Genomic DNA, 6,457 nt, shown 5'->3' on the forward strand with positions numbered 1-6,457 from the left:
TTGTAGTTAGAATTGAAATTGGGGTTATTCTAGGGGTTGTTATTAAAAATGGGGGTTAATAGTTAGAATTGAAATGGGGGCGGGGGTTATTCTAGTGGGTTGTTAGTTAAAAATGAGGGGGGTTATTCTAGTGGGTTGTAGTTAGAATTGAAATGAGGGGGGGGTTATTCTAGTGGGTTGTAGTTAGAATTGAAATGAGGGGCTAGTGGGTTGGGGTTATTCTAGTGGGTTGTAGTTAGAATTGAAATGTTATTCTAAGTTAGAATGTATGGGGCGGGGGTTATTCTAGTGGGTTGTAGTTAGAATTGAAATGTGGGGCGGGTGTTATTCTAGTGGGTTGTAGTTAGAATTGAAATGTGGGGCGGGGGTTATTCTAGTGGGTTGTAGTTAGAATTGAAATGTGGGGCGGGGGTTATTCTAGTGGGTTGTAGTTAGAATTGCAGTAAATTCAGAATCCATTTTTGGTGACACTTTAACTCCATAGCCATATTTCTGCTTGACAGTTTCTGATGTTACATATTTGATTAAGGACTGTCCTGTGCACCTTCCTTTACATCTCTGCAGTGGTATAAAGTACTTAAAGAAAAATGCTTTAAAGTACTACTGAAGTAGTTTTGTGGTATGTGTACTTTACTCTTCATATTTGTGACAACTTTTACTACTTCATGCCTAAAGAAAATAATGTACTTTTTACTCTATACATTTTCCCTGACAAAGTTCTCATTTAAATTTTGAATGGTTAGCAAGAAAGGAAAATGGTCCAATTCATGCACTTATCAAGAGAACATCCCTGGTCATCTCTGTCTTTTAAAAACATAGCTGATTTGACTGACTTGCTTAACAAATGTGGTTTCTAATGAAAATTGAGATGTACAAACTATGGCATAAGGGGATGACAAGAGGATAAGAATCAGAACATGGGCCGTTCTCAGTGTTATCCCTGTACACCAAGTCAGAGTCGTAGGATAATTTAAGGGGGCATATAAGCAGACAATAACCGCTCTTACAATATTCAATGATTATGTTTCTCTAGAACAGGTTATAGGCTACATGTGCACCACCAAGTCAGAAGAGCAGGTGAAATTAAGAAGGGTAAATATACCAAATTATTAGGGGGAGGCACATGGGCTACTAACATCTTACTACACAACATACACACAGTATTACTTTCTTAGCAACAGTATACACATCTCCCTGGCATATTACATTTATGCAGCAGCATACAATACATTTTTGGATCTTGTGCTGTGCTCTTGAACAGGAAGGTGGCGCGGTGGTCCTTCGTGGGAAAATTTTGTCATCAAAGTCTGACATTCTCAAAATGTTAGGGTGCTTTCAAAACCACTGGGAACTCGGAGGGGACAAGGTCGAGTCATGATGATGTCAGTGATCTTCAGTTCGTAGCTCTAGAAAGAAGACAGATTTACAATTCCAAATTGGATGACTGTTCAAAGTATGTTTTCAACAGTCGGAGCTCGTTTATTCCAGACTCAGGTTTTCGCAGTTCCGAGTTAAGTTGTTTTGAGCGCGGCACAAATCATGCTTAATTGACAGCATGGCCAATGTTGAATTTTGATAATTTTATACTTGGAAAAGAGTTCCTTTATCCCAGACTTGGGACCACACAGCCACTCCACTGAAAAGCAGGCGAGTGATTGCTTTGCAATGCTTGAAGTTAACGTTAGCCACTGTCACTGATTCCTTCTAAACCACTCATTGTTGAATTTGCGATTTCCAACTTGTGTAATGTTTGTCCAATAGCCGATGAGCCCTGATACTTTTTATCTATTATTTCTCTTCATATGACAAGGATTGAAAAGGATTTGCCAGTAGATTGTCGAATTGATTCATGATGATGACTGCTAGCTAAGATTTTGAAAGTATGTTGACATGATCACTCCAATCAAAACTACTCTACATATAACATAATTTGACAATTTTATCTGTGGCCAATGACCTTGAGCCTTCTTGGATGGGCACTTCTAATGTAACTCTACGGCAGCACCCAAGGGACTACAATTTTGCAGCTCTCCCCTTAGATTTTGCGGTGACGTAGTGTTCCCACGAGTGACAGAACCCCAAGCCAATCACGGCGCAACACTCTGTATCTTCTGCTGTCTTGCCCCACCACCACAGAAAGTACTGAGCGTGGCTGAAACACCTGCATTTTGGAGATGACTTACTCAAGAAAAAGAAAAAAGAGACTTTATTACATTTTTTTTTACATTGTTTACAAACTGATATGTGACACGTATTAATGCCAAAATAACATGCAAAACAGGCAAGCCATATAAAGTGTTACCGTTCCTAATCACAAGCCTTTTCTAGCTATATAGGACTGGAGCTGTCCAGACTAACCCTATTACTGGATGTAAGACAGTTTATGTCTGTTGTCAGTGAAAAACGAATCACTTAAAGAATACCTCTGAAGTATTTGCACTATGCTGTCTGTTTGTCTGTGGTCGTAGAAGGTGTCAGGGCAGATGTTAGGTGTACGGTGAGGACAACGTAGGTGTGAAAGACTTCTTCCCAGTCACCCGATAACAAAGTTGTTTAAGGCATGCAAAAGGTCAGGGGTCAGATTGGCTTCAGCGGCCCCGTTGTCCCATTCAGTGAAATATTGGTAAAGGCTTCACTCACACTGCAGTAAATGAGTGTATTTAAAAGATTTAGACAGTGCCACGATGTCTAGTTAGCCTCTATTTGACACGGGTACAATAGCTCTTCATCCTTGTTTACCCCCTAAAAAGACACAGATCCACCTGGAAGACCGCCGCTATGGTTGAGTTAGAGAGGAAAGAGGAAACACCTTCCCACTGAACCCTCATGGGGCTGTGGCCAACAGTACAGCACTCACTGCATGATGCATTAGCCCCTCTTCCCTGGGTCATTGGAGCCAAAGACACGGAACATGAATTAATAATATGCTCTGTTGCTGACCTCGACCAGGGAAGTCAATAGCACAGCTACGGTGAATGCTCTTTCATGTAGCATTTTTCTCTAGAGACACAGAGAGCAGCCAGGGATCTGTCCCTTCCTCTTATTAAGCAACATGAACACAGAGACACTCACAGGAAGCATGATGACGTCATCCATTTGCTATTTTGGGTATCTGAGGTATCTGTGGTTTTCAACAGGTACTATGTCATGTTCATTAGAGGCATCCCAGTACGTGTTAATGTTGAATGTTATTAGGGTTAATCGTCTCTCCCCATCTGTCCCCTGACAGACAGAAGTGATGTTCTACAGATGGAGGGAGGAAAACACTCTTCTTAACCTGCCTCTGTGCGGCCACAACCCTGAGCGATTGTCACTCTCTTTTTTTTGCCCCCTTGTCAAAAGCCCTCAAGTAACATTTTGTCTTGCTGAAATTTGTCTTTGATTATGAACCGCTCTGACATTTTTATATCTATTTCAGTATGTATCTATACTTGTCTGAGGAGATACTCCGTTGTTTCACTATGTAGTTCAATTCTATGGTTTGGTATCCTGTTCTTCTGAACTATATGTCCAGATTTCTTGGAAACACTCTCTCAAATGTCTGTGTGAATAGAAGTGTTAATTTTATGCCTGTCTTCAACATGTTTCCCTTGTGTTGTAGAAAACGTTTCCTTTTATGTCTCGGTGAATGTGTGTGATTAGGTTCTGAGCCTGACCCTGTCTGGAACAAAACAAGTGATGAATGACACCTCTGTGGAGTTTTCCATTCATTTTAATTACAAGTTGGTGTAAGGTTAGAGGAGGATAACATTACAGTAGTTGTCGCTTGCTGACTAGATGTACAAACTGGAGCGCCAAGTCTAGGTCCTAAAGACTCCTTAATTAATAGCTTCTACCCCCAAGCCAAATGGCCACTCTGACTATTTACATTGACACCTCTCTTCCCTTTGTTTTTACACTACTGCTACTCGCTGTTGATTGTCTATGCATAGTCACTTTACCCATACCTACATGTACAAATTACCTTGACTAACCTGTACCCCCGCACATTGACTTGGTGCCAATACCCCTGTATATAGCCTTGTTATTGTTATATAAAATAACAATAATACTTTTTATTCAATTTTGTAAAACTTTTGTTTATTTAGTTAGTCAGCCTCAGAAGGCTGAAGAAATTTGGCTTGTCACCTAAAACCCTCACAAATTTTTACAAATGCACAATTGAGAGCATCCTGACGGGCTGTATCACCACCTAGTACGGAAACTGCACCACCTTCAACCACAAGGCTCTCCAGAGGGTGGTGAGGTCTGCACAATGCATCACCGGGGGCAAACTACCTGCCCTCCAGGACACCTACAGCACCCGATGTCACAGGAAGGACAAAAAGATCATCAAGGACAACAACCATCTGAGCCACTGCCTGTTCACCCTGCTACCATCCAGAAGGCAAGGTCAGTACAGGTGCATCAAAGCTGGGACCGAGAGATAGAAGCTGTTTTCCAATCTCAAGACCATCAGACTATTAAACTGACATCACTAACACAGAGAGGCAGCTGCCTACATACAAACTCAAATCATTGGCCACTTTAATAAATGGATCACTAGTCACTTTAAATAATGCCACTTTAATGTTTACATATCTTACATTACTCATCTCATATGTATATACAGTATTTTATACCATCTATTGCATCTTGCCTATGCCGCTCGGTCATCGCTCATCCATATATTTATATCTATATATTCTTATTCCATCCCTTTAGATTTGTGTGTATTAGGTAGTAGTTGTGTAATTGTTAGATTACTTGTTAGGTATTACTGCACTGTTGGAACTAGAAGCACAAGCATTTCGCTACACTCGCATTAACATGTGTATGCGACCAATAACATTTGATTTGATACATTTTTTCTTCACTGTATTTCTTGAACTGCATTGTTGCTTAAAGGCTTGTAAGTAAGCATTTCACTGTATTTGTTGCATGTGACAAATACAATTTGATTGGATTTGAATTAGACAAAATTAAACTTGACCCCATTTTAAATGTCAAGTAGTGATATTTTATCTGTATTCTGAACAACTTGGCGTCAGGGTGTATGCTGTACTGTGCTGCTGTAGATGAGACTATGAAAATTGTATTTATTGATTAATCGATTTTGTGTCAGTCCATGTCAAATGAACACAGAGATTTTTACACTATACCATCACCATGAGATGAAAATATACACTTGATCACAAAGAAAAACATGCAATAGTGGGATGCTATGGCTTGTTGATTTGACGTGGAATGACTCCATCTGTTAGGCAGAAGCCACTGGTCATGTTAGTGTATGTTAGTGTCTGTTGGTTAAAGACCCATATTAGTGTATGTTAGTGTCTGTTGGTTAAAGACCCATATTAGTGTATGTTAGTGTCTGTTGGTTAAAGACCCATATTAGTGTATGTTAGTGTCTGTTGGTTAAAGACCCATATTAGTGTATGTTAGTGTCTGTTGGTTAAAGACCCATATTAGTGTATGTTGGTTAAAGACCCATATTAGTGTATGTTAGTGTCTGTTGGTTAAAGACCCATATTAGTGTCTGTTGGTTAAAGACCCATATTAGTGTATGTTAGTGTCTGTTGGTTAAAGACCCATATTAGTGTCTGTTGGTTAAAGACCCAGATTAGTGTATGTTAGTGTCTGTTGGTTAAAGACCCATATTAGTGTATGTTAGTGTCTGTTGGTTAAAGACCCATATTAGTGTATGTTAGTGTTTGTTGGTTAAAGACCCATATTAGTGTATGTTAGTGTCTGTTGGTTAAAGACCCATATTAGTGTATGTTAGTGTCTGTTGGTTAAAGACCCATATTAGTGTATGTTAGTGTCTGTTGGTTAAAGACCCATATTAGTGTATGTTAGTGTCTGTTGGTTAAAGACCCAGATTAGTGTATGTTAGTGTCTGTTGGTTAAAGACCCATATTAGTGTCTGTTGGTTAAAGACCCAGATTAGTGTATGTTAGTGTCTGTTGGTTAAAGACCCATATTAGTGTATGTTGGTTAAAGACCCATATTAGTGTATGTTAGTGTCTGTTGGTTAAAGACCCAGATTAGTGTATGTTAGTGTCTGTTGGTTAAAGACCCATATTAGTGTCTGTTGGTTAAAGACCCAGATTAGTGTATGTTAGTGTCTGTTGGTTAAAGACCCATATTAGTGTATGTTGGTTAAAGACCCATATTAGTGTATGTTAGTGTCTGTTGGTTAAAGACCCAGATTAGTGTATGTTAGTGTCTGTTGGTTAAAGACCCATATTAGTGTCTGTTGGTTAAAGACCCAGATTAGTGTATGTTAGTGTCTGTTGGTTAAAGACCCATATTAGTGTATGTTAGTGTCTGTTGGTTAAAGACCCATATTAGTGTATGTTAGTGTTTGTTGGTTAAAGACCCATATTAGTGTATGTTAGTGTCTGTTGGTTAAAGACCCATATTAGTGTATGTTAGTGTCTGTTGGTTAAAGACCCATATTAGTGTATGTTAGTGT

This window comes from Oncorhynchus masou, chromosome 1 (genome assembly GCF_036934945.1).
Source record: "Oncorhynchus masou masou isolate Uvic2021 chromosome 1, UVic_Omas_1.1, whole genome shotgun sequence".
Taxonomy (NCBI): domain Eukaryota; kingdom Metazoa; phylum Chordata; class Actinopteri; order Salmoniformes; family Salmonidae; genus Oncorhynchus; species Oncorhynchus masou.